General features: G+C 38.4%; 1 long non-coding RNA gene across 1 annotated transcript in view; it reads left to right on the top strand.

Moving 5' to 3' along the window:
- LOC118972516 (uncharacterized) overlaps window positions 1-25690 on the top strand; it is a 301420-nt gene that overhangs the window by 39496 nt on the left and 236234 nt on the right. The window contains exon 2 of the long non-coding RNA XR_012128977.1: window positions 5857-5916. This is a non-coding gene — a long non-coding RNA (uncharacterized lncRNA). The remainder of the gene's footprint in view (window positions 1-5856; window positions 5917-25690) is intronic.

The raw sequence follows: 25690 nt of genomic DNA, 5'->3' as shown, positions 1-25690 counted from the left end.
AGGTACTTGCCCTATATACCCATTTTGTTGAGAGTTTTTATGGCGAATGGATGTTGAATTTTTGAAGTGGTTTTTCAGCATCTATTGAGATGATCATGAGATTTTTGTCTGTTTTTTTGTTAATGTGGATGATGTTGATGGATTTTCAGATATTGTACCATCTTGTATTCCAGGAATAAATCCCACTTGATCATCATGTATGATCTTTTTGATGTATTTTTGAATCTGGTTTGGTAATATTTTCTTGAGGATTTTTGCCTGTATGTTCATCAGGGATATTGGTCTGTAATTTTCTTTTTTTGTGGTGTCTTTGCCTGGTTTTGGTATGAGAGTGATGCTGGCCTCATAGAATGAACTTAGAAATATTCTTTCCTCTTCTACTTTTTGGAAAACTTTAAGGAGGATGGATATTAAGTTGTCTCTAAATGCTTGATAAAATTCAGCAGTGAAGCCATCTGGTTCAGGCATTTTGTTCTTAGGTAATTTTTTGGTTACCAGTTCAACTTCATTGCTGGTAATTGCTCTGTTCAGATTCTGTTTCTTCGTGGTCAGTCTTGGAAGGTTGTATTTTTCTAGAAAGTTGTCCATTTCTTCTAGGTTATTCAGTCTGTTAGTATATAGTTTTTCATAGTATTCTCTAATAATTCTTTGTATTTCTGTGGTGTCCATAGTGATTGCTCCTTTTTCATTTCTGATTCTGTTTAGGTGTGTACACTCCTTTTTTCTTGATTAGTCTGGCCAGGGGTTTATATATTTTATTTATTTTCTCAAAGAACAGCTTCTGGTTTCATTGATTCTTTCTATTGTTTTATTCTTCTCAAGTTTATTTATTTCTGTTCTGATCTTTATTATGTCTCTCCTCCTACTGACTTGGGGCCTCATTTGTTCTTCTTTTTCTAGTTTCATTAATTGTGAGTTTAGACTGTTCATTTGGGATTGTTCTTCTTTCCTGAGGTAAGCTTGTATTGCATGCAGTGTACTTCCCTCTCAGCACAGTCTTCACTGCCTCCCGCAGATTTTGCAGTGTTGAGTTATTGTTTTCATTTGTCTCCATATATTGTTGATCTCTGTTTTTATTTGGTCATTGATCCATTGATTATTAAGGAGCATGTAGTTAAGCCTCCATGTGTTTGTGGGCTTTATTTGTTTTCTTTGTGCAATTCATTTCTAGTTTTCTACTTTTGTGGTCTGAGAAGCTGGTTGGTGTGATTTCAATCTTTTTAAATTTCCTGAGGCTCTTTTTGTGGCCTAATACATTATCTATTCTTGAAAATGTTCCATGTGCACTTGAGAAGAATGTGCATCCTGCTGCTTTTGAATGGAGTGTTCTGTAGATGTCTGTTAGGTCCATCTGTTCTGATGTATTGTTCAGTGCCTCTGTCTCCTTACTTCTTTTCTGTCTGGTTGATCTGTCCTTTGGAGTGAGTGGTGTGTTGAAGTCTCCTAAAATGAATACATTGCATTCTATTTCCCCCTTAATTCTGTTAGTATTTGTTTCACATTTTTGGGTATTCCTATCTTGGGTACATAGGTATTTATAATGGTTATATCCTCTTCTTGGACTGACCCCTTTATATAATGTCCTTTTTTGTCTGTTCTTATTCTCTTTGCTTTGAAGTCTATTTTGTTTGACAGAAGTACTGCACCTCTTGCTTTTTTCTCCCTATTATTTGCATGAGACATATTTTGCATCCCTTCACTTTTAGTCCATGTATGTCTTTGGGTTTGAAGCTAGTCTCTCTCTCTCTTTTTTAACAGGTCTTGTTTTCTTATCCATTCATTAACTCTTTTCTTTTCATTGATGCATTCAGACTATTTACATATGGGTGATTGTTGACAGATATGTACTGATTGCCATTACAGGCTTTAGATTCATGGTTATCAAAGGTTCAAGAGTTGCTTTTTTACTATCTAACAGTGTAACTTAGCACGCTATTTCAAACACAATCTAAAGGTTCTTTTCTTTTTCTTCCTTCTTTTTCTTCTTCCTCCCTTCTTTGTATATTAGGTGTCATATTCTGTTCTCTTTGTGTATCCTTTGAGTGACTTTGGGTGTACTTGATTTAATTTTGCATTTCCTTAGTAATGGCCTAATTCCTTTACAGTGGTTTTATTTTCTCTGGTGACAGTTATTTAGCCTTAGGATAATTCCCATCTAGAGCAGTCCCTCTAAAACACACTGTAGAGATCGTTTGTGGGAGGTAAATTCCCTTAAATTTTGCTTATCTAGAAATTGTTTAATCCCTGCTTCACGTTTAAATGGTAATCTTGCTGGGTAAAGTATTCTTGGTTCGAGGCCCTTCTGTTTCATTGCATTAAATGTATCATGCCACTCCCTTCAGGTCTGTGAGGTTTTTGCTGAGAAGTCTGATGAGAGCCTGATGGGTTTTCCTTTGTTTGTGATCTTTTTTTCTCTCTCTGGCTGCTTTTAATATTCTGTCCTTATACTTGATCTTTGCCATTTTGATTATTATATGTCTTGATATTGTCATCCCTGGGTACCTTGTGTTGGGAAATCTGTGCAGTTCCATGGCCTGAGAGAATATTTCTTTCCCCAGATTGGGACTTTTTCATCAATTATTTCCTCAGACACTTTCTATCCCCTTTTCTCTCTCTTCTTCTTCTGGTACTACTGTAATATGAATATTGTTCCACTGGATTGGTCACACAGTTCTCTTAATATTCTTTCATTTCTAGATATCCTTTTTTTTTTCTCTCTGCCTCAGCTTATTTTTATATTCCTGTTCTCTAATTTCTATTTCATTTGTCCTCTCCTCTACCTCATGTAATCTGCTTTTAAATCCCTCCATTGTATGTTTCATTTCAGATACTCCATTTTTTTAAAGTTTCTATCTCTTTCTTGAAGTCCTCCTGAGGTCCTGAGTATTTTTCTGTAGCTCCGTGAGCATGTTTATGATTTTTATTTTGAAATATTTATCAGGAAGTTTGATGATTTTAGTTTCACTTGGCCCTTGTTCTGGTGTTTGTGGGATTTTGGTTTGTACCAGGTTCTTTTAACATTTCATATTTGTAATGAAAAATATGGAATAATAACTTTGTAGGTGTTACCCTCTAGTGCCCAGAAACTTCTCTCTCTCTGGAGCTGCTCTGCACCTGGAGTGATGACGGGGCTTGCAGATGAGTGGTTCTTGTGCCTGTCAGAAGGAAAGAGCTCTTTCCTGCTTCCCTGCAGCAATGCCTGCCTCCACTCTGAGGGCCAGTAGGGCAAGCATGCAGGGAGGTGCCTCCGCAGCTTCCATAGTTAGGACTTTTCTCTGGCTGGCCTGACACAGTGGCAGTGGTAGCAGTTTTGTGAGCCAGTGCTGGCCTGGAGGAAGGAGTGGTAGGCTGCCTATCATAGTGGGGGGCCTCTGGGCTGCATTGCCAGCCAGGGGAATGGAGTGCCTGAAGCTCCTGAATGTTGCCAACCTTCTCAGCCGAGTGTGCAGGGACGATTTTGCCCACCTCTCCTTTCTCCTGAGTAGCAAACTCTATGTAATCCTTGCCCCTTTAGCAGCCCTCTCACTGTTGGGAAGTCTTTCAAAGTGCCTGCCTTTCTTTTGTTCTGCTGGGCCAGTTTGGTTACCTGTTTCCATAAGCAGCTGGAATCCCAGTCTCTCTGAGTATTCCACCTATCTTTGCTTTCCAACCTCTCCAGTCTCCATAGCTCCATGTAGTGTGGGTTTGTACTCCCAGAGTATATCTCCACAGGTGGGTATTTAGCAGTCCTTGGCTTCTACTCCCTCCCTGCTCCATTTATCTTCCTCCTGCCAGTGAGCTGGTGTAGGGGGAGGGCTTGGGTTCTGCCAGTTCACAGCTTTGCTACTTAACCCTTTTCTGTGAGGTCTTCTTTTTTCCCCAGATGTAGGCAATCTGTTGCAGTCTTCTTTTCTTTTGCTCTTTCATGATTAATTGTATATGCTGTATTTTCATATTATTGTGGTTTTTGGAGGAGGTTTCTGTCTAACTTCTCACACCTCCATCTTTAAGCCAAAATATCATTTTATTAATTCCATTTGGCATCAGGAGGCAACCATGATGACCATGAGCAGTATGGGATTGGTAATTGTGGAGGTTCCCTGAAGTTAGCTGGAGTAGGCTTCTGGAGAATGGGACAGTCAGTGAAGAGAATGAGATGTAATCCCTGTAAAGAGGTCTGGCGAGGCCAGAGAGAGAGGAAGGTTGTGTTAAGGCAAGCACAGGAAACAGGAGAGGCACTGGGAGAGAAGACAACAGAACAGCAGTCCTGACTCATGTAGAGACCAAGGAGAAGATGTATTCTTCATCCTTCAGTCCTTGATTTATATCCCAACTCTGCTTGCCAACCTATGTGAACCTGGACAAATTGCATGATGTCTCTGTGTCTTAGTTTCATTATCTATAAAATTTGCCTTTCTTAGAAGGTGAAGATAAATAGGAGTGTCTGCTTCATGTACACACACACTGAATGTTACATTCTTGTATTGATGATGTCTGTCTGTCTCTGCATATGCCATTAATCCTTTTCTGTGGTATCTGCTGCAAATAGTTTCTTCCAGTTTGTCAGTTCCTTGATTTTTGTGTATAAGTGGATTTTTTCTACAAAATTTATAAAAATCATAATCATATCTATTTTTTCTTTTATTGCCTCTGAATTTAAGTATTAGTAAGGCTTTTCCTACACATAGGTTAAAGAGAGATTTATTCATGCTTTCAAATACTTGTTTGGTTTCTTTTTTTTTTTTTTCATTAGAATGCCAATCCTTTTGGAGATTACTCTTGCATATGATGTGAGACGTGGACCTATTAGCCTTTTTCCAAATGGCTGTGCAGTTGTCCTAGCATGTTTATTTTCATTTCCTGTTCACATCATTGTTACCTATTATGTGCTAGGCATGTTCACTAAACAAATAAATGAATGGTCACTCATGTCCTTTAACATGTTTGGCAGGTGCTATAAAGGAAACAAATGGGATGCTAGGAGAGGAGATGAGGGGCATGAAGTCATCCAGGAGCTCATCTGGAAGAGAACAAACTCCTCTCTCCAGTCATAAGTGGGAGGAAACTGTGGAGAAGAAATGGGTGTTTGGATGTTTAATTAACAAATAATAGCAACTTTCGTGGGAAGGAAGAGACCATGTTCCACAGTTATTTAGGATCAGAAAAATTAGGGCTCTGGGCTTCTCTTGAGCCCTCTCACATGGAAGCATTTGAGCATTGTAGAGGCCAAATGAGCAGTCAGATGTTTTATAGCAGGGATTCTGGCATGGATGAAACATTGTACTACATAGTCTATTCCATCTTGGTACTCTATTATGAGTTTGTGTTCTCGTACTTCATTTATCTTCTGTCTTTTTCATGATACTTCTTTGAATTATTTTTGGTAGTTTCTTTAGGGGTTACAGTCTATATCCTTACCTTGTCACTGTCAACTCAGATTTAATATTATATCACTTTACATAAAATGAAAGAACTTTGCTGCTGTGTAGCCGTATTTACTCATTTTTCCTCATTCCTCTTTTATCTAGTTGTCACATGTACTTATTTCATCTAGATACATTATAAAACCCAAAGTGCAATTTTGTGATTCTTGTTTTAAACAACTCCATGTTTTTAAAGAAAATTAGAAGCAAAAAGGTAATCTTTATATTTACCCACATATTTAACATTTCTGGTACTCTTGGTTCCTTTCTAAAGGTCCAGGGGGTGTTTGCCTTCAGCCTGAAGACTTTCCTTTAGCATTTTGTGCAGTGCAGGTTGGCTAATGACAAAAATTATTATTTTTAATTTAGCTAAAATTCTGTTTTGCTTTCATACTTGAAGAATATTTTTGGCTGGTGCATGATTCTGGGCTGACAGTTTTTCTTTTCCTTTCAGAACTTTAAAGATGCCATTCTGCTGTCTTCTGGACTTCATATTTCTGAAGAGAAGTCAGTAGTAAGTGGCATTGCTGTTCCCTTGAATGTAATGTTTTCCTCTTGCTGAATTGAGGTTTTGAAATCTTTGGATTTCAGTAGTTTAATTATGGTGTGGTTTTCTTTGTATTTGTCTGTCTTAGGATTTGCTATGCATCTTGAAATCTGTAAATGCATGTCTCTGACAAAAGTTCACCATTATTTTTTAAAATAGTTTTTGTATCCCATTCTCTATATTTTCTTCTGGAATCCAATTACTTGTATATTAGACCATTTTATTTTGTCCCACAGGTCTTTGAAGCACTGTTACATTTTCAACCCTTTTACCCCCTCATTTTTGGTCTTGGGTGCTTTCTACTGATTTATTTTCCAGGGCATTGATTCTTATGTCCCCTCAATCTGCTGCTAACTTCATAAAATTAACTCCTTTACATACTGTATTTTTAGGTCTCAAATTTCCATTTGATTATTTTGTACACTTTCTATTTCTCTACTCAGATTTACTGTTTGTTCTTTTACTAAGGCCATATTCTCCTTTATGACATTTACCATAGTTATATTAAATGATTTATGTCTTTTAGATATTTAGAATACATGGTATGCAGCCTTCTCTTTTCTCTTTTCTGGGGACTGAAATAGGGGGTTATAGAGGATAAGATTGAAAGCGTTAGATTGTAAGTGAATAGAATTCTAAACCATTCCAGGTTTGAATATTATTTTAAGAATGTGTTTTGTTGATTTAAAAATTTGGAGCTATATGGTACCATATGTTATAGAGAATGATCTAGTAGAAAGTATGAAGGAGAGATGAGGAAGGCAGGACTAGAAGGAGCACAGGCAAGACTCGGTGTGGGAAATGACAAAGGCTCAAAGTGATAACACTGTAAATGTGGATTTACAAAAAAGGAAATGCAGTGAAGAAAGAATTTGCATGATGTCCCTTGGAAATATGTTATGGAACTTGGACAGTTAGGGCTGAAGATAATAGCATTGAATGAGAAACAAGTGGAGCTTTTCAAATCATCACTTTGTGGTAAAGGCTTGGCATTTGCAAAGGAAGTCCTTGTATCAAGTTCTAGTCTCCTTTATAAGCTATCTGTGAAACTGGAAACATATCACTTGAATTCATCAAACATTAGTGTTTTTTTTCTAGCCTTATTGAGATATAATTAACATATTATAATATTTTGTAAGTTTAAGGTATATATAATGTAATGATTTAATACATGTATATACTGTGAAATGATTAGCACAGTAAATTTAGTTAATGTTCATCACCTACATAATTGCAAACTTTTTTTTCTTGTGATGAGTAATTTTGTGATTTACTCTCAACAACTTTCAAATAACTGTTAACTATAGTCAACATGCTGTACACTAATTTCCCAGAACTTACTTATTTTATATTAGAAATTTCTATCTGTTGACCACCCTCATCCATTTGCCCCACCCATACACCCATACTTCTGGCAACTACAAATCTTTTCTGTTTCAGTGAGTTCAGTTTTTTACATTCCACATATAAGTGAGATTATATATTTGTCTTTCTCTGTTTGACTTATTTCACTTATTATAATGCCCTCAGTGTCCATCCACGTGGTCACAAGTGGTGAGATTTCCTTCTTTTTTACTACCGAATAATATTCCATTGTAAATATACACCACATTTTCTTTATCCATTCATCCATTGATGGACAATTATGTTGCTTTTAGGTCTTAGCTATTATAAATAATAATGTTGCAGTGAGCATGGGGGTACATATATCTTTTTGAATTAGTGCTTTGTTTCCTTCAGATAAATATCCAGAAGTGGAATTGCTAGATCATATGATAGATCTATTTTTAATTTTTTGGAGAGCCTCTGTACTGTTTCACATAGCAGCTGCACTAGTTTACATTCTCACCAACACGAGGGGACACGAGAGTTCCCTTTTCTCCACATCCTCACCAGCATTTATTTCTTGTCTTTTTGATAATATCCATTCTGGCAGGTATGAAGTAATACCTCATTGAGGTTTTGACTTGCATTTCCCTGATTATTAGTCATGTTGAGCACCTTCTCAATGACCTGTTGGTCCTTTGAGAATCTCCTTTGGAAAAATTGGCTATTTACACCCTTTACTTGTTTTTAAATTGGACTATTTGGATTTTTTTGCTATTGACTTGTGTGAGTTCTACATATTTTTTTGGATATTAATCTCTTATTAGGTATGTGGTTTACAAATGTTTTCTCCCATTCTGTAAGTGCCTTTTCATTTAGTTGATCATTTGCTGTGCAGAAGCTTTTTAGTTCAATATAGTCTCACTTGTTTATTTTTATTTTTATTTTTAATTGCATTTGATGTGATATTAGCTATTTTGAAGTGCTTTCTGCTACTTTAACATTTTAAGATTAATCTAGATTAATTTCCTTTTCTCATAATTATATGCTATGTTTTCTTTGTTTAAATTTTTTTCCTGTGTTTGAATTTTGGATTTTATCCTTGATTTTTCAGTGATATGTTGTGGAGACTCTGGGCTCTATTCTCTGATGAATGTTAACAAAAAAATTTTAGAAGACAGTTAACTTGGCTAAATTCAAATTCCAGACTCTTATCTCCTCTGTGATTGTAGTAGCTGGAATCTCTATGTGGCTCCTTTCAGTATTAGCTGGGCTGCCTGGAGTCTGTCCTATTCATGGGGTCAGACAAAGACCTGGACAGAGTTTATTCCCAGAATATGGGGGTTTCCCTCTCTGTTTCCTTCGTGTCATCCTCACTAACTTTCTACTTGTTGTGGGTCCTTCAAATGCTATCCCCTGTCTCTTCAAGCCAGTAACACTGCAGATTTGTATCTGAGTTATAGCATCTCACATTGCATTGATTGGAGCCTGACCTCTGATAAAAAAAAGATGTAAAAACAGGATCTTCACTGTACCACTGCCTTCCTCCAAGTGTATATTCCCCATTACTCCCCCAACCCCCTCCAGTGTCTGCCTACTTTTTATTAGTCTCCATTGCCTTCAGGTAATTTTATTCAGAGTTTGTAGTTTTTCTCTGTGGTGTAGTAGAAACCATACCACTGTAACTAGAAGTAAACTCCTCTCATTATGCTTGAAGGGATGAGCATGATACTGCAATATAGCACTGGTTTGAATTTGTCCACGAATCTGTGACTCAAACAAGATTTCCCCTCCTCTGTTGTTACCAGGGCTGCTCAGAATAGAATATGTGCTCTAAGTATCCTCAAATTCAGGCTGATCAAGAGCAAAATGAAAGAGAAATACATATGTAATGATAATGCATTTGATACTGTTTCTACTACTTTCCAAATTATGATTTACTTTAGTGTTACTGACCTTTTTCTTTCATAAAACAATTACAGCCAATCTAGTGTTACAATAAAACTGGTATGTATTGTGGCATGAGCACGAACTTCAATAGCCAAGAACAATGAAATAGGTTAGCATCAGTTACTCCACTTTTATTTAAGAAAATGCATCTTTTTTTAAGATATTTTTGAACTTAAAAGTTACATCTTAGAAAAATAAGTCAAGTTCAAAGATATTCATTGGTTTACTCAAGAATATAGTAAAGAAATTTACATAAGTAGGTGAAGGGAATCAGGAAATATTTTTTATATGTATCTGGTTGAGTCCTGTATTATTAGAATATAGCAGGGCAGCTCCCAAGCTGTATTTAATTCAGAGGTTAACATTTTCTGGAAAATCCAATCAGCCTTCTACTCTGCACTGCTTACAATGATGATAGCTGAAATGGAAAATACTGTGAAAATGGAAAATATTCTGTTACAAATGTTCTCTTCTGAATCTCCCCTGTTCTCCTATATAAAATTCAGGGAGTAAATAGTTGGTTTGGAGGTCCTCAGACCTCTCCCTTTTTTTTTTCTTTGTACTTTAATGCATAAGCTTAGAACAAACTCCAAGACAAATGCTTTTCTTCTGTAGTCTTCTTGATTCCATATATCTATCTTGGAGCAAGGCAGAATAGAAAATAAGAGAAAAATACATACATCTCTTCTCTAAAGTAAGTGGTGGTATGTGATCCCACTTCACTAGCAAAATAAATGAGACTGACAATGAGGAAGCTGGAGCTACTCCTTTTATTTTAAACCAATGTCTTGTGAGAGAAAGTACAGCTTTTTTGCTTACTTGTTTCTCATTTTCTCAGTATAATTTGGTGTGTTCTTAGGGCTGATTACTTCAGAATTGCACAAACAGATTTGTAATAAGAATGTCATTATGGGGGAGGGGGTCCAAGATGGTGTTGTCGGAAGATCTGTAACTCACTTCCCCCTGTAGACACACCAGATCAACAGCTACATATGGATCATTTCACTCTGAAAAAGATCTGAAATCTAAATGAACTACTTTCTGCACCAAAGGTTAAAAGGATCACACTGAGATGAGTAGGAGAGGCAGAGACACAGTCTTGCAAAAGACCACTCCCTTGGTGTGACGACACAGAATAGGGGCAGAGCTCACCAGATGGGTGCCTGTACCAGAACAGCAAGTGGCTAGAACCTGGGATCTGCCCAGGAGAGTCAAGCACCCAGAACAGCTGGCTTGGAAAACTAATGAGGTTTATGTCTAGGGGGTCCCAATGTGCTATTAGGAACTGAGATTCCCCTTTTGGAGGGCTTACTGTGGTCTTTTTGCTCCAATATCCAGTGAGAAAACAGCAGTTGGAAAATTGCCTGAAGTATATGTGAAGGAGAGTCATTTTCAGATCAGGGGCTATCGCTGGAAAGTCAGGGGACAACAGAGACACTGTCCAGAGACAGAGGTGCTCGTGGGCCCCCTGTTGCACTCTCCTCATAGCCCGCTAGCACAGGCAGGTGAGCTGTGATGTGCCACCTTCCATGGGCTTCTACCATACACCATACAGAAATGTTAACCCAAAGTGGATAAAAGAATGTAAAACCTGAAGCCATAAAGATCCTAGAAGTCAAATATAGGTGGTAAGCTCCTTGACATAGGTCTTAGGGATACTTTTTGGATCTGGCTCCAATGGCAAGGGAAACAAAAGCAAAAATAAACGAATGGGGCTACTTCAAAGCACATCTGGGCAGTGAAGGAAACCATCAACAAAATGAAAAGTCAGTCTACTGAATGGAAGAGGCATTTGCATATCATATATCCCATTAAGGGTTAATATCCAAAATATGTAAAGAACTCATACAACTTTATAAAAACATCTGATTGAAAAATGGGCAGAAGATCTGAAAAGACATTTTTTCAAGAAGTTATGCTGATGGCTGACAGGCACTTAAAAAGATCTCAACATCACTAATCATTAGGGGAATGGAAACTAAAATCACAATGAGATATCACCTCACACCTTTCAGGGTGGCTGTTATCCAAAAGACAAGAAATAACAAGTGCTTGTGAGCAATTGGAGAAAATAATCGCTTGTATACCATTGGTAGGGATGTGAATTGGTGCATCCACTATAAAAAACAATTTGGACGCTCCTCAAAAATTTAAAAATAGAGTTATCAGATGAGCCAGCAATTTCACTCCTGCATATCTATCCAAATAAAATGAAAACACTAATTCAAAAAGAGATATGCACCTCTGTGTTCATTTGCAGTATTATTTACAATAGCCAAGATACAGATACAATCTAAGTGTCCATCATGGATCAATGGATAAAGAAGATGTGGTGTGTATGGATATATACACGCAATGGAATACTACTCAGCCATAATAAAGAATGAAATCTTGCAATTTGCAGCAATGTGGATGGACCCTGAGGGTATTATGCTAAGTGAAATAAGGCAGACGGAAAGACAAATATTACATGATTTCACTTATATGTGGAATTTAAAAACAAAACAAAATCCAGACTAATAACAGAGAACAGATTGATGTTTGCCAGATGATGAGGAATTGGGGGGAATGGTGAAATGAATGAGGGGATTAATAAGTACAAACTTTCAGTTATGAAATAAATGAGTAAATAAGCATGAGGAATATAGTCATTGTAGGATATAATATACAGCATGAGGAATATAGTCAATGATAGTGTATTAACTTTGTAAGGTAACAGATGGTAGCTAGACTTATAGTGGTGACCATTTCACAGTGTATATGAATATGAAATCATTATGTTGTATACCTGAAACATAGTATTGTACATCAATTATGCCTTAATTAAAAAAGGTCATTACAAAAATATTCATTGTCATCTGGATAATGTTTGACCTCTGGGTCTTCATTCTGACTAGATTAATGACTTCATATTGATTTTTGTCTGTGTATTGCTATAGATAAACATGATGATCTATTTTTTTTTGAGGGGGCATCTCTCATATTTATTGATCAAATGGTTGTTAACAACAATAAAATTCAGTATAGGGGGGTCAACGCTCAATGTACAATCATTAATCCATCTCAAGCCTAATTCTCGTCAGTCTCCAATCTTCTGAAGCATAACGAACAAGTTCTTACATGGTGAACGAATTCTTACATAATGTAAATTCTTACACCATGTAAATTCTTACATGGTGAACAGTACAAGGGCATTCATCACAGAAACTTTCGGTTTTGATCACGCATTATGAACTATAAAAAATCAGGTAAAATATGAATATTCGTTTGATTTTTATATTTGATTTATATGTTGATCCCACATTTCTCCCTTTATTATTATTATTATTTTTATTTTTAATAAAATGCTGAAGTGGTAGGTAGATGCAAGATAAAGGTAGAAAACATAGTTTAGTGCTGTAAGAGGGCAAATGTAGATGATCAGATGAACAGGTGTGTGCCTATGGACTAAGTCTTAATCCAAGCTAGACAAGGGCAGCGAAACATCCACGGATGCAGAAAATTTCTCTCAAAGCAGGGGGGATGAGGTTCTGAGCCTCACCTCTGTTGATCCCCAATTTCTCACCTGATGGCCCCCCTGCGACTGTGCCTGTCTTAGGTTGTTCCTCCCTTGAGGAATCTTACCCGTCTCTGGCTAACCAGTCATCTTCCGGGCCCATACAGGGAAATGTAAAGTTGGTAAGTGAGAGAGAAGCCATATTGTTTGAAAAGGTTAGCTTTTTACTTCTTTGCAGATTTATGCCCTGTAGCTTCTATGCCCAGCACTTGTCTCGAGGTATCTTTACCACTTGGAGGAATTATGATACTTGGTAAAGTCGATATGAGGCATGAATTCTATTTAAGGGTTGTAATTAGGAAGGAAGAAGAAAAGCTGTAGAGGTAGCATATGGAAGAAAACATGAGAGGATTGATTATTTCTTTGACATATCTTCTTGTAGAGTACCTTAAGTATGTATAGGTTTTAAACTACTAACTAATTTGCACACACATATTAACATAATAGGAATATGGTGACATAAACAAAGCAAATCTATAATTACCATCCATCTCCAGTGAAGCCAAGAAAACCATTTCGGCACCCTAGGCATTTGTGAAAATTTGTCTATGATATGATGGATATTGTCCTACTGTACTTGAACAGTCTGAGAAAAATCAGACAAAGCAGCCCATTTCTGGGATCTGTTCACCTCCCATATGTTCTTTTAACCGTAGATAGTCTATAGTCATAAGATTTTGGAGTGCTACAACTTGCACCCCTCCCAACTCCTGGTTGAGTTCCAACAGTACAGATCCGGTCAAATTCGTTGTCTCACTGTATGCACATGCCAGCCTAGACATCTCCCTCCTCATTCCAATGGCAAGTCCAGGAAACGGTGGGGTGGACGCAGCCACAACCCGGATCCCTGTGGAAGCTTTTTGATGATCATCCCCCGGCACGAGTCCTCCAGAGAGTGCTGATGCCGGAAGTTCCTCCTCATATGGTATCTTAGTTCATTTTCTGGGTATCCAAGCTAGGCCTTGATCTTCTGCATAGAAACAAACAGACCCTTTGCCCACACTTTGACATGCCCTCTATACCACTGTGCAGAACTCATTGGAGGTCAGCACACAGGGACTGCCTTCTTTTTTTTTATTTATTAAGAGAAAGGAATATTATCAGAAAAGAGTACCTCCATAGCTGATCATCTGACACCCTTTAAGTGATCAACATTAAGGATATTTAAAGCATGCATTGATCTTTGATTTACCAATAGTTTTATCCTATCAAGGAGTAATCCCCCTTTTCTTTCTTTCTCTTTCTTTCTTTCTTTCTTTCTTTCTTTCTTTCTCTTTCTTTCTTTCTTTCTTTCTTTCTTTCTTTCTTTCTTTCTTTTTTTCTTTCTTTCTTTCTTTCTTTCTTTCTTTCTTTCTTTCTTTCTTTCTTTCTTTCTTTCTTTCTTTCTTTCTTTCCTTTCTTTCCTTTTCTTTCCTTTTCTTTCCTTTTCTTTCCTTTTCTTTCCTTTTCTTTTCTTTCTTTCTTTCTTTCTTTCTTTTCATCTTTAATCTACACTTACATGAAGAGTACTATATTTACTATGCTCTCCCCTATATCAGGTCCCCCCTAACAACCACATTACGGTTACTGTCCATCAGCTTAGCAAAATGTTGTAGAATCCCTACTTGTCCTCTCTGTGTTGTGCAGCCCACCCTCCCCTTTCTCCCTACCCCCCCCATGCATGCTAATCTTAATACTCCCCTTCTTCTTCCCCCCCCTTATCCCTCCCTGCCCACCCATCCTCCCCAGTTCCTTTCCCTTTGGTACCTGTTAGTCCATTTTTGGGTTCTGTAATTCCACTGCTGTTTTGTTCCTTCAGTTTTTCCTTTGTTCTTATACGCCTCAGATGAGTGAAATCATTTGGTATTTCTCTTTCTCCACTTCGCTTATTTCACTGAGCATAATACTGTCCAGCTCCATCCATGTTGCTGCAAATGGTTGGATTTTTCCACTTCTTATGGCTAAGTAGTATTCCATTGTGTATATGTACCACATCTTCTTTATCCATTCATCTACCGATGGACATTTAGGTTGCTTCCAATTCTTGGCTATTGTAAATAGTGCTGCAATGAACATAGGGGTGCATCTGTCTTTCTCAAACTTGATTGCTGCGTTCTTAGGGTAAATTCCTAGGAGTGGAATTCCTGGGTCAAATGGTAGGTCTGTTTTGAGCATTTTGATGAACCTCCAAACTGCTTTCCACAATGGTTGAACTAATTTACATTCCCACCAGCAGTGTAGGAGGGTTCCCCTTTCTCCACAGCCTCGCCAACATTTGTTGTTGTTTGTCTTTTTGATGGCAGCTATCCTTACTGGTGTGAGGTGATACCTCATTGTAGTTTTAATTTGCATTTCTCTGATAATTAGCGATGTGGAGCATCTTTTCATGTGTCTGTTGGCCATCTGTATTTCTTTTTTAGAGAACTGTCTGTTCAGTTCCTCTGCCCATTTTTTAATTGGGTTATTTGTTTTTTCTTGAGGCGTGTGAGCTCTCTATATATTCTGGACGTCAAGCCTTTATCGGATGTGTCATTTTCAAATATATTCTCCCATACTGTAGGGTTCCTTTTTGTTCTATTGATGATGTCTTTCGCTGTACAGAAGCTTTTCAGCTTAATGTAGTCCCACTTGCTCATTTTTGCTGTTGTTTTCCTTGCCCGGGTAGATATGTTCAAGAAGAGGTCACTCATGTTTATGTCTAAGAGGTTTTTGCCTATGTTTTTTTCCAAGAGTTTAATGGTTTCATGACTTACATTCAGGTCTTTGATCCATTTTGAGTTTACCTTTGTATATGGGGTTAGACAATGGTCCAGTTTCATTCTCCTACATGTAGCTGTCCAGTTTTGCCAACACCATCTGTTGAAGAGACTGTCATTTCCCCATTGTATGTCCATGGCTCCTTTATCAAATATTAATTGACCATATTTGTTTGGGTTAATTTCTGGAATCTCTAATCCATTCCACTGGTCTGTGGCTCTGTTCTTGTGCCAGTACCAAATTGTCTTGATTACTATGGCTTTGTAGTAGAGCTTGAAGTTGGGGAGTGAGATCCCCCCAACTTTATTCTTCTTTTTCAGGACTGCTTTGGCTATTTGGGGTCTTTGGTGTTTCCATATGAATTTTTGAATTATTTGTTCCAATTCATTGAAGAATGTTGCTGGTAATTTGATAGGGATTGCATCAAATCTGTATATTGCTTTGGGCAGGATGGCCATTTTGACTATATTAATTCTTCCTAGCCATGAGCATCGGATGAGTTTCCATTTATTAGTGTCCCCTTTAATTTCTCTTAAGAGTGACTTGTAGTTTTCAGAGTATAAGTCTTTCACTTCTTTGGTTAGGTTTATTCCTAGGTATTTTATTCTTTTTGATGCAATGGTGAATGGAATTGTTTTCCTGATTTCTCTTTCTATTGATTCATTGTTAGTATATAGGAAAGCTACAGATTTCTGTGTGTTAATTTTGTATCCCGCAACTTTGCTGTATTCCGATGTCAGTTCTAGTAGTTTTGGAGTGGAGTCTTTAGGGTTTTTTATGTACAGTATCATATCATCTGCAAATAGTGACAGTTTAACTTCTTCTTTACCAATCTGGATTCCTTGTATTTCTTTGTTTTGTCTGATTGCCGTGGCTAGGACCTCTAGTACTAGGTTAAATAACAATGGGGAGAGTGGGCATCCCTGTCTAGTTCCCGATCTCAGAGGAAATGCTTTCAGCTTCTGGCTGTTCAGTATAATGCTGGCTGTGGCTTTATCATATATGGCCTTTATTATGTTGAGGTACTTGCCCTCTATTCCCATTTTGCTGAGAGTTTTTATCATGAATGGATGTTGAATTTTGTCAAATGTTTTTTCAGCATCTATGGAGATGATCATGTGGTTTTTGTCTTTCTTTTTGTTGATGTGGTGGATGATGTTGATGGATTTTCGAATGTTGTACCATCCTTGCATCCCTGGGATGAACCCCACTTGGTCATGGTGTATGATCCTTTTGATATACTGTTGAATTCTGTTTGCTAATATTTTATTGAGTATTTTTGCATCTACATTCATCAGGGATATTGGTCTGTAATTTTCTTTTTTGGTGGGGTCTTTTCCTGGTTTTGGTATTAGGGTGATGTTGGCTTCATAGAATGAGTTTCGGAGTATTCGTCTTCTTCTATTTTTTGGAACACTTTAAGGAGAATGGGTATTATGTCTTCTCTGTGTGTCTGATAAAATTCCGAGGTAAATCCGTCCGGCCCCGGGGTTTTGTTCTTGGGTAGTTTTTTGATTACTGTTTCAATTTCTTTGCTGGTGATTGGTTTGTTTAACTTTTGTGTTTCTTCCTTAATCAGTCTTGGGAGGTTGTATTTTTCTAGGAAGTCGTCCATTTCTTCTAGATTTTCCAGCTTGTTGGCATATAGGTTTTCATAGTAGTCTTTAATAATTCTTTGTATTTCTGTGGAGTCTGTCGTGATTTTTCCATTCTCATGTCTGATTATGTTGATTTGTGTTGATTCTCTTTTTCTCTTAGTAAGTTTGGCTAGAGGCTTATCTATTTTGTTTATTTTCTCAAAGAACCAGCTCTTGGTTTCGTTGATGTTTGCTATTGTTTTATTCTTCTCAATTTTGTTTATTTCTTCTCTAATCTTTATTATGTCCCTCCTTCTGCTGACTTTAGGCCTCATTTGTTCTTCTTTTTCCAGTTTCGATAATTGTGATGTTAGACTATTCATTTGGGATTGTTCTTCCTTCTTCAAGTGTGCCTGGATTGCTATATACTTTCCTCTTAAGACTGCTTTCACTGTGTCCCACAAAAGTTGGGGCTTAGTGTTGTTGTTGTCATTTGTTTCTATATATTCCTAGATCTTTATTTTGATTTGTTCATTGATCCATTGATTATTTAGTAGCATGTTTTTAAGCCTCCATGTGTTTGTGAGCCTTTTTGTTTTCTTTGTAGAATTTATTTCTACTTTTATACCTTTGTGGTCTGAAAAATTGGTTGGTAGAATTTCAATATTTTGGAATTTACTGAGACTCTTTGTGAGCTAGTATGTGGTCTATTCTGGAGAATGTTCCATGTGCACTTGAGAAGAATGTGTATCCTGTTGCTTTTGGATGTAGAGTTCTATAGATGTCTATTAGGTCTATCTGTTCTAGTGTGGTGTTCAGTGCCTGTGTGTCCTTACTTATTTCCTGCCCGGTGGATCTATCCTTTGGGGTGAGTGGTGTGTTGAAGTCTCCTACAATGAATGCATTGCAGTCTATTTCCCTCTTTAGTTCTGTTAGTATTTGCTTCACATATGCTGGTGCTCCTGTATTGGGTGCATATATATTTAGAATGGTTATATCCTCTTGTTGGACTGAGCCCTTTATCATTATGTAGTGTCCTTCTTTATCTCTTGTTACTTTCTTTGTTTTGAAGTCTATTTTCTCTGATATTAGTACTGCAACCCCTGCTTTCTTCTCACTGTTGTTTGCCTGAAATATGTTTTTCCATCCCTTGACTTTTAGTCTGTGCATGTCTTTGGGTTTGAGGTGAGTTTCTTGTAAGCAGCATATAGATGGGTCCTGCTTTTTTATCCATTCTATTACTCTGTGTCTTTTGATTGATGCATTAAGTCCTTTTACATTTAGGGTGACTATTGAGAGATATGTACTTATTGCCATTGCAGGCTTTAAATTCGTGGTTACCAAAGGTTCAGGGTTAGCCTCTTTAGTATCTTACTGCCTAATTTAGCTCGCTTATTGAGCTGTTATATACACTGTCTGGAGATTCTTTTCTTCTCTCCCTTCTTATTCCTCCTCCTCCATTCTTCATATGTTGTGTGTTTTGTTCTTTGCTCTTTTTAGGAGTGCTCCCGTCTAGAGCAGTCCCTGTAGGATGCCCTGTAGAGGTGGTTTGTGGGAAGCAAAATCCCTCAGCTTTTGCTTGTCTGGGAATTGTTTAATCCTGCCATCATATTTAAATGATAGTCGTGCTGGATACAGTATCCTTGGTTCAAGGCCCTTCTGTTTCTTTGCATTAAGTATATCATGCCATTATCTTCTGGCCTGTAGGGTTTCTGTCGAGAAGTCTGATGTTAGCCTGATGGGTTTTCCTTTATAGGTGACCTTTTTCTCCCTAGCTGCCTTTAAAACTCTTTCCTTGTCCTTGATCCTTGCCATTTTAATTACTATGTGTCTTGGTGTTGTCCTCCTTGGATTCTTTCTGTTGGGGGTTCTGTGTAATTCCATGGTCTGTTCGATTTTTTCCTCCCCCAGTTTGGGGAAGATTTCAGCAATTATTTCTTCAAAGAAACTTTCTATCCCTTTCCTCTTTCTTCTTCTTCTGGTACCCCTATAATATGAATATTATTCCTTTTGGCTTGGTCACATAGTTCTCTTAGTGTTGTTTCATTCCTGGAGATCCTTTTATCTCTCTATGTCAGCTTCTATACGTTCCTGTTCTCTGGCTTCTATTCCTCTAATAGCCTCTTGCATCTTATCCATTCTGCTTATAAATCCTTCCAGGGATTGTTTCACTTCTGTGATCTCCTTCCTGACATCTGTGATCTCCCTCTGGACTTCATCTCATTGCTCTTGCATTTTTCTCTGCATCGCATCCCATTGCTCTTGCATTTTTCTCTGCATTTCTGTCAGCATGTTCATGATTTTTATTTTGAATTCTTTTTCAGGAGGACTGGTTAGGTCTGTCTCCTTCTCAGGTGTTGTCTCTGTGATCTTTGTCTGCCTGTAGTTTTGCCTTTTCATGGTGATAGAGATAGTTTGCAGAGCTGGTACAAGTGACTGCTGGAAGAGCTTCCCTTCTTGTTGGTTTGTGGCCTTCCTCTCCTGGGAGAATAGCGACCTCTAGTGGCTTGTGCTTGTCAGCTGTGCACAGGCAGGGCTTCTGCTACCTGCCCGTTTGCTATGGAGTTTATCTCCGCTGTTGCTGTGGGCATGGCCTGGCTGGGGCTGCTCCTCCAAAGTGGTGGTGCCCCGATGGAGGGGGAGCGGCCGGGAGGCTATTTATCTCTGTAAGGGGCCTCTGTGCTCCCTGTTGCCCAGGGGTTAGAGTGCCCAGAGATCCCCAGATTCCCTTCCTCTGGTCCTGTCCTGCCCCTTTAAGACTTCCAAAAAGCACTCTCCAAACCAAAACAACAACAGCAACAATGAGAGAGGGAACAGAAAAAAAAAAAAAAAAAAAGAAAAATCATGCGATTGTTTTTTTTTTTTTTACCTCAGGCGCCGGTCCCAGGCACCCACTCACTGGTCCTGCTGCCCTGCCTCCCTAGCACCGGGATCCCTGTCCCTTCATGGCTTCCAAAAAGCACCCGCCCACCGGTCCCGCAGGGAAAAACGCGCAATATTCTTTGTCTTCAGGCGCTGGTCCCAGGCACCCGCTCATCAGTCCTGCTGCTCTGCCTCCCTAGCACTGGGTTCCCTGTCCCTTTAAGACTTCCAAAAAGCACTTGCCAAAAAGAGAAAAAAAAGGGGAATAATGCGCAATTTCCTCCGTCCTCAGGCGCCAGTCTCAGGCACCCGCCCACCGGTCCCGCAGGGAAAAATGCGCGATAATCTTTGTCCTCAGGAGCCGGTCCCAGGAACCCGCTCACCGGTCCCGCCGCCCTGCCTCCCTAGCAACGGGGTCCCTGTCCCTTTAAGGCTTCCAAAAAGCACTCGCCAAAAAAAAAAAAAACCACTCCGTTTTCTTTCCACCCGCCGGGAGCTGGGGGGAGGGGCGCTCGGGTCCCGCCGGGCCGGGGCTTGTGTCTTACCCCTTTCGCAAGGCGCTGGGTTCTTGCAGGTGTGGATGTGGTCTGGATGTTGTCCTGTGTTCTCTGGTCTCTATTTTAGGAAGAGTTTTCTTTGTTATATTTTCATAGCTCTATGTGTTTTTGGGAGATTTCCACTGCTCTACTCACACCGCCATCCTGGCTCCACCCCCCTGATGATCTATTTTTATATTGATCATCTTTCTTCCAGGCAAGTTATAGACATGGAGGGATGTTTTCAGTATCTTCATGTAAATGCTAAAATCTTAGGACCATGCTAAATAAGATTTGGAATTTCTTATGAGGAAATGTTTGCTGTTTTTCTTGTTTATTTATGGAGCTGCCAAGTAAATGGTTTTATCAAAAGATTTTTGGGGGAATCCATCTTCATGGCAACTGCCCTTTAGGAAAAGATACTGAAAACCAAATGAACAACAGGTTTTTGTTGGGGGCAGTCACCAAACTACACAAAGCAATTATTTAGTTAAATTATATATTTACCATTTGTTATTTGAAGAAGTGCTCATGAAGCATTGGGAAGCAGACCAGAGCAGTCCGTCACGTAGTTAAGGTGCACAGTTTGAGTCACTTTTATTCATTCTGGGCACTGTCACTTGCTGAGCTGCAGTGGGCCACTCCCCCAACCTCAGTGTAATTTTGCTTATGCATTCCTAGATGGGTTAGTGTCATGGGTAATATTATACCCCTCGCAAGGCCATTGTGAGAAATAAAGAAATAAATATGTAGAGAACCTAAAACATGGTAATGGTCATTAAATGTTGGCTTTTATTATTACAGACAAGTCTAGAAGACAGCTATATAAACATAGTACTATTCTTTTAAGGGTCAGTTACCTTGATGAGGATTAAGCTTGGGATCTGCTGTTCTGTAGATTTCTAAACATGAGCCAGAAATAACTAGTAGTCAGAATGCATTGGTTTCACCTGTGACAAAAAAAATAATAATAATCAGGTTTACCTATATTATCTTCAGCAAATTTCTTTTGTTTACTTTCCATATTACTGTAGATTCTCTGTAGTTTTGACTATGAGATCCAAGATAAGGATATTTTCAGGAAAAACTGAACTTTTTTCTTTATACCACTCCATATCTGCTGAAAAATAAAGGACAATAGCCCTAGGTATCTGAAATAGACTGTGTCATGAAACACTGATTTAAAAATTGTCATATGGGATTAAAGGAACAACATTGTACTTTTTTTAAGTCTATTCTTTTAAATAACAAATTGATCAATAGATAAAAGACAAAAGTGATAAAAAGTAATTTTGAAGTTCTACCTGAAAGGATCTGCAGTCCTTTAATGTTTTTAAAAAAGGAACCATATGCCAGTTGAAGTTAGGAACTGAGCAAAAAAAGAGACCACAAAGCTGTATTACTAAAGTTTCCTCTTCTGGATTGGCAGAATTTCTCTAGGGCCACTTCATTACTTGGCATCCCACATTACGTATGCATTCACTGTGTATGGTGTGAGTTCACACTGGTCAGTATATTCATTTGTTCTCAAGCATATGGAGAAATAGCTTGTCATACCAGAAAAACCGCAAATGAGCTGTGGAATCCTAAAGTTTTCAGTTGTACTTTTAATTCTAAGACTTTTTAGTTCACTTGTTTAGTCCCAGTCTTCATCTGCAATTTGAGAAAAATAATACGTACCTCCCCCAGTGGGAAGTCTCAGTGAAATAGTGAATGGATAGTACATGTGTTTCCTGCAGAGTAGAGACTCAACAGTTGGGCACTGCTTTTTTATCCCATTAACCCAGAGGTTGGCAGTTCTCTTGTGAAATGCCAGATTGTAACTAGTTTAGGTTTTCTGGTGTGGGTTGTCATTGTAGCTACTCACCTCTGTTGTTGTAGCATGAAAACAACCTTTGATGATATGTAAAGATTTGGTTGTGTCCCAGTAAAACTTTATTGAAAATGTTGATATTGAATTTCATATCATTTTCACATGCCATAGAGTATTATTACTATTTTGATTTTTTCCAACCATTTAAAATTTAAAAATCATTCTTTAATTGCCGGTAATAATAACAAAAGGTGACAGGATGCAGTTTGCCAACCTCTTCATTACTCTGAAAATTATAATGAAGTTCAGAGAGCTTACAAGAATGGTGTACTTTTGTAACTGTGATAGTTAACGGATGCATTTTGGAAAATAATGAGAAATACGACTGGATTAGAGAAACCTTTTGACTCACACAGATGAGTTTTTGATTAAATGTGTAGACAATAGGAAACTACTGAAAACATTGAGTGAGGGCCTTCTGTATGGTTTATGGGAGAGATATCTGGGATTTGGCAAGGGAAGATATCACAGCGAAGCAGGACAGTTAGATACTGCTACAGTTACTGGGGTAGGAGGTGGGATCAGTGGGAACAGAGAAGCAAAGACCTTTTCTCAGACCATCTTTTTTTCTGTTATTTTCCTCCCAAAGAAAGTGTAGGGGAGATGCAAGCTAATTACTGCCTTTTTACTTGGTAACTATTTGACAGTACCGAAAGAATAAGCAGTCACCACCCTATGGGCTAAAGCTGAAGCCCCCTCTGAACTGAAAATATTTGTTCATTCCTTCATTGATTCCTCTGCGATGTCTGGTATTTTGCTAAGTCCTGAGGGGCAGAATTAAATAAAGTGTGTGGCCTGTAAAGGCCTTGCACTTAATGGTTAAGAGTATATAGACCCTAAAATCTGACCAGCCTGAATTAAAATCTCACTTGGGTTACTCTGAAGCTGTGCAAACAAGGGCAGGTACCCCTCTCTGAGGCATATTACTCTACTCTGCTCTAATATAATCATGATATAGTACCTGCTGTCGGGGAGGCTTGCAGCAGATGTCAGGCAGGGAGGTTGAGAGGATGAGAAGGCCTCATACTGCCTGAAAAGTGAGGGCAACCTTCCCAGAAGATGCCCTGTGAGGAAGCTAAGTGTCAGGTAACCAGGAAGACTGGCCAAGGGGTAGGAGGGAGGGGCTTGAGATGAGGGGAAAAGCCTCAAGTGCCAGATTTATTATTTAAACAATTAAAGATATTTGTACATGTACACGTTGTAAAAATGTAGTTAAGGTACTACAGTTTATTGAATAAAATAATGCAGAACTGATCTCTTAAAAAGTTCACAGTCTGAATTACTTCAGTTTGAAAGATAAAGCAGTGCCTCGTAAATTTTCATGTCCACTAAGGTTTCAGCAAGTGTCTTATAACATTGGTTAAGAGTCCATGGGTAATAGACTGCTTGCTAGAGAAATAATGTGTGATAAGATAGCATCTTTTAAAATAGCATCCTACTTATCTCTGATGTTTCTCCAAAGATATCAGTAATTCTACCAGTTATACCAATGAAACAGATTTTCATCTCAGATTTTTATTAATCAGTATTGACACATTCAAATTTTTTAGATATTGACATCTATTTTAATACAAGGTCTAGGAAATGCTTTCAAACATTGAGGGCAGATTTCAAATATCTTAATCATATACTGTAGCCTGTGTTCAAATCCAGACTCCATTTTTTTATAAACTGAGATTTAGGGCAAGTCCTTTAAACTACTTAACAGTTGCTGACACAAAATTGGGGTTGTTTACTGTGCCTGATTCACAGGGCTTTTGTAAAGATTGGAGACATTGTGTATGAAATGCCTCTAGGGCATGGTTGATAGTACCGGAGAGGTTTTCTCTAAGCAACGGATCTTGTCATTATCCTCATTCGCTGTTACATGTAGCGATCCATTAGGGCATTTCATGGTTTCAAAATAAGGACCACTACCCTAGACAAAGACTTCACAGAGATTCCTGAAATTGCTTCTCAGTGCATACCTGCCATCTCCCTCCTGCCGCCCCAATACATCCCACACACAGCTGCCAGAACAGTCTTCCGTTAGTATGCTTTCCTTAGCAGCTCATACCTTTTCTAGAATCTGAGGTGCTGCCCTATCCTTACTCTGTGTTTAAACTCTGAATGCTGATGTCATCATCTTCTTTTCCTTTTCCTGCTTGCCATACTTTTTATCTGATTATTCCTTCACAAAACAGTCAGTTCTAGATAAGCCAGCAGATTTGACATGCCCAGAAAACTTCCTCCACCCACCTTGCCCCTTCCATGCCTTTAGAACTGCCATTATCTTCCCTATACCCAGAATCAGATTATTTATTTGTGTTCTCGAAATATGAGCCAGGACTCATGCCCCAAAGCCACTTTTGGCTCCTGCCTCTTTTTCTTATTTTTCCACAGCTGCATCCTCTTGATATTTCCCTAAAAGGTCTTCATTAGAAGATAGATTAATTAATTAGTCCTTCCCCTGGAGGATTGGTATGGGGTTTTTGAGGTGATATATCTGTGCATATTAGTCAAATTAGTAATAGGAGCACCAGTCCTTCCTAGAGAACTTGAATAGATATTGGAAAGAATGAGGACCCATTGATGGAGTTAAATGACTTCTCATTGCTAATCCGACACCAGCCTTTTGGTCAGTGTCATAGTTACAACTGCTGAGCTTCTACGTTAGCTCCTGAGAGTCTCACTCAGGTAAGAATTCATTAGGCCCACAGTAAGTTCTGGGGGGCTGTGTAAGTGACTTAGATCCACCTTCTAGGATGTACTATGTTGGCTCTGATGATAGGACTGAAATCTTGCCTAGCCTTTCCTCATCTCCTTCCATACACATCCCGAGAATGGAGTCTGCCATGAGCTCTAGTTCTCACCTGGGACTCCGGAGCACACAACTCTTCTTGGTCCCATCCTTCCTCATTGCTAGGTTCTGCCCGTTGGCCCTGTCTTGCAGAATGCAGCAACGCTTAGATTCCCTGCCTTCTTGAAGGCCTCTAGTTATTGACAGAAAATAACTGTTTACACTATATTAGTATTCTCTTCCCAAAGTAATTGATCATTGAGAAGTCAAAGACAAAATAAGAGATGATACCACTGAAAATTAGAAAAGCTTTATTTGCCTACTGGTTTTCTGTATACTTAAACTTGACTTTCTTAGAATCTCGTAAATTATTTACCATCATTTAAAGCATCTATCACATCAGCAAAATGCCTTGGAGATACAGAACCCAGGCACCGATTCAATAAGGATCCTTATATGTTTCTAAACTTTGAGAGCACCTCTGCTGTTGAGGTCCTAGGTACCTTCCCCAGAACTGACATCTGTCACCCCCTTGATAGCATGAGC

The sequence above is a fragment of the Manis javanica genome, chromosome 3 (genome assembly GCF_040802235.1).
Source record: "Manis javanica isolate MJ-LG chromosome 3, MJ_LKY, whole genome shotgun sequence".
Taxonomy (NCBI): Eukaryota; Metazoa; Chordata; class Mammalia; order Pholidota; family Manidae; genus Manis; species Manis javanica.
The sequence above is the reverse complement of the archived record's forward strand: the minus strand, read 5'-3'. Positions and strand labels throughout refer to the sequence as shown.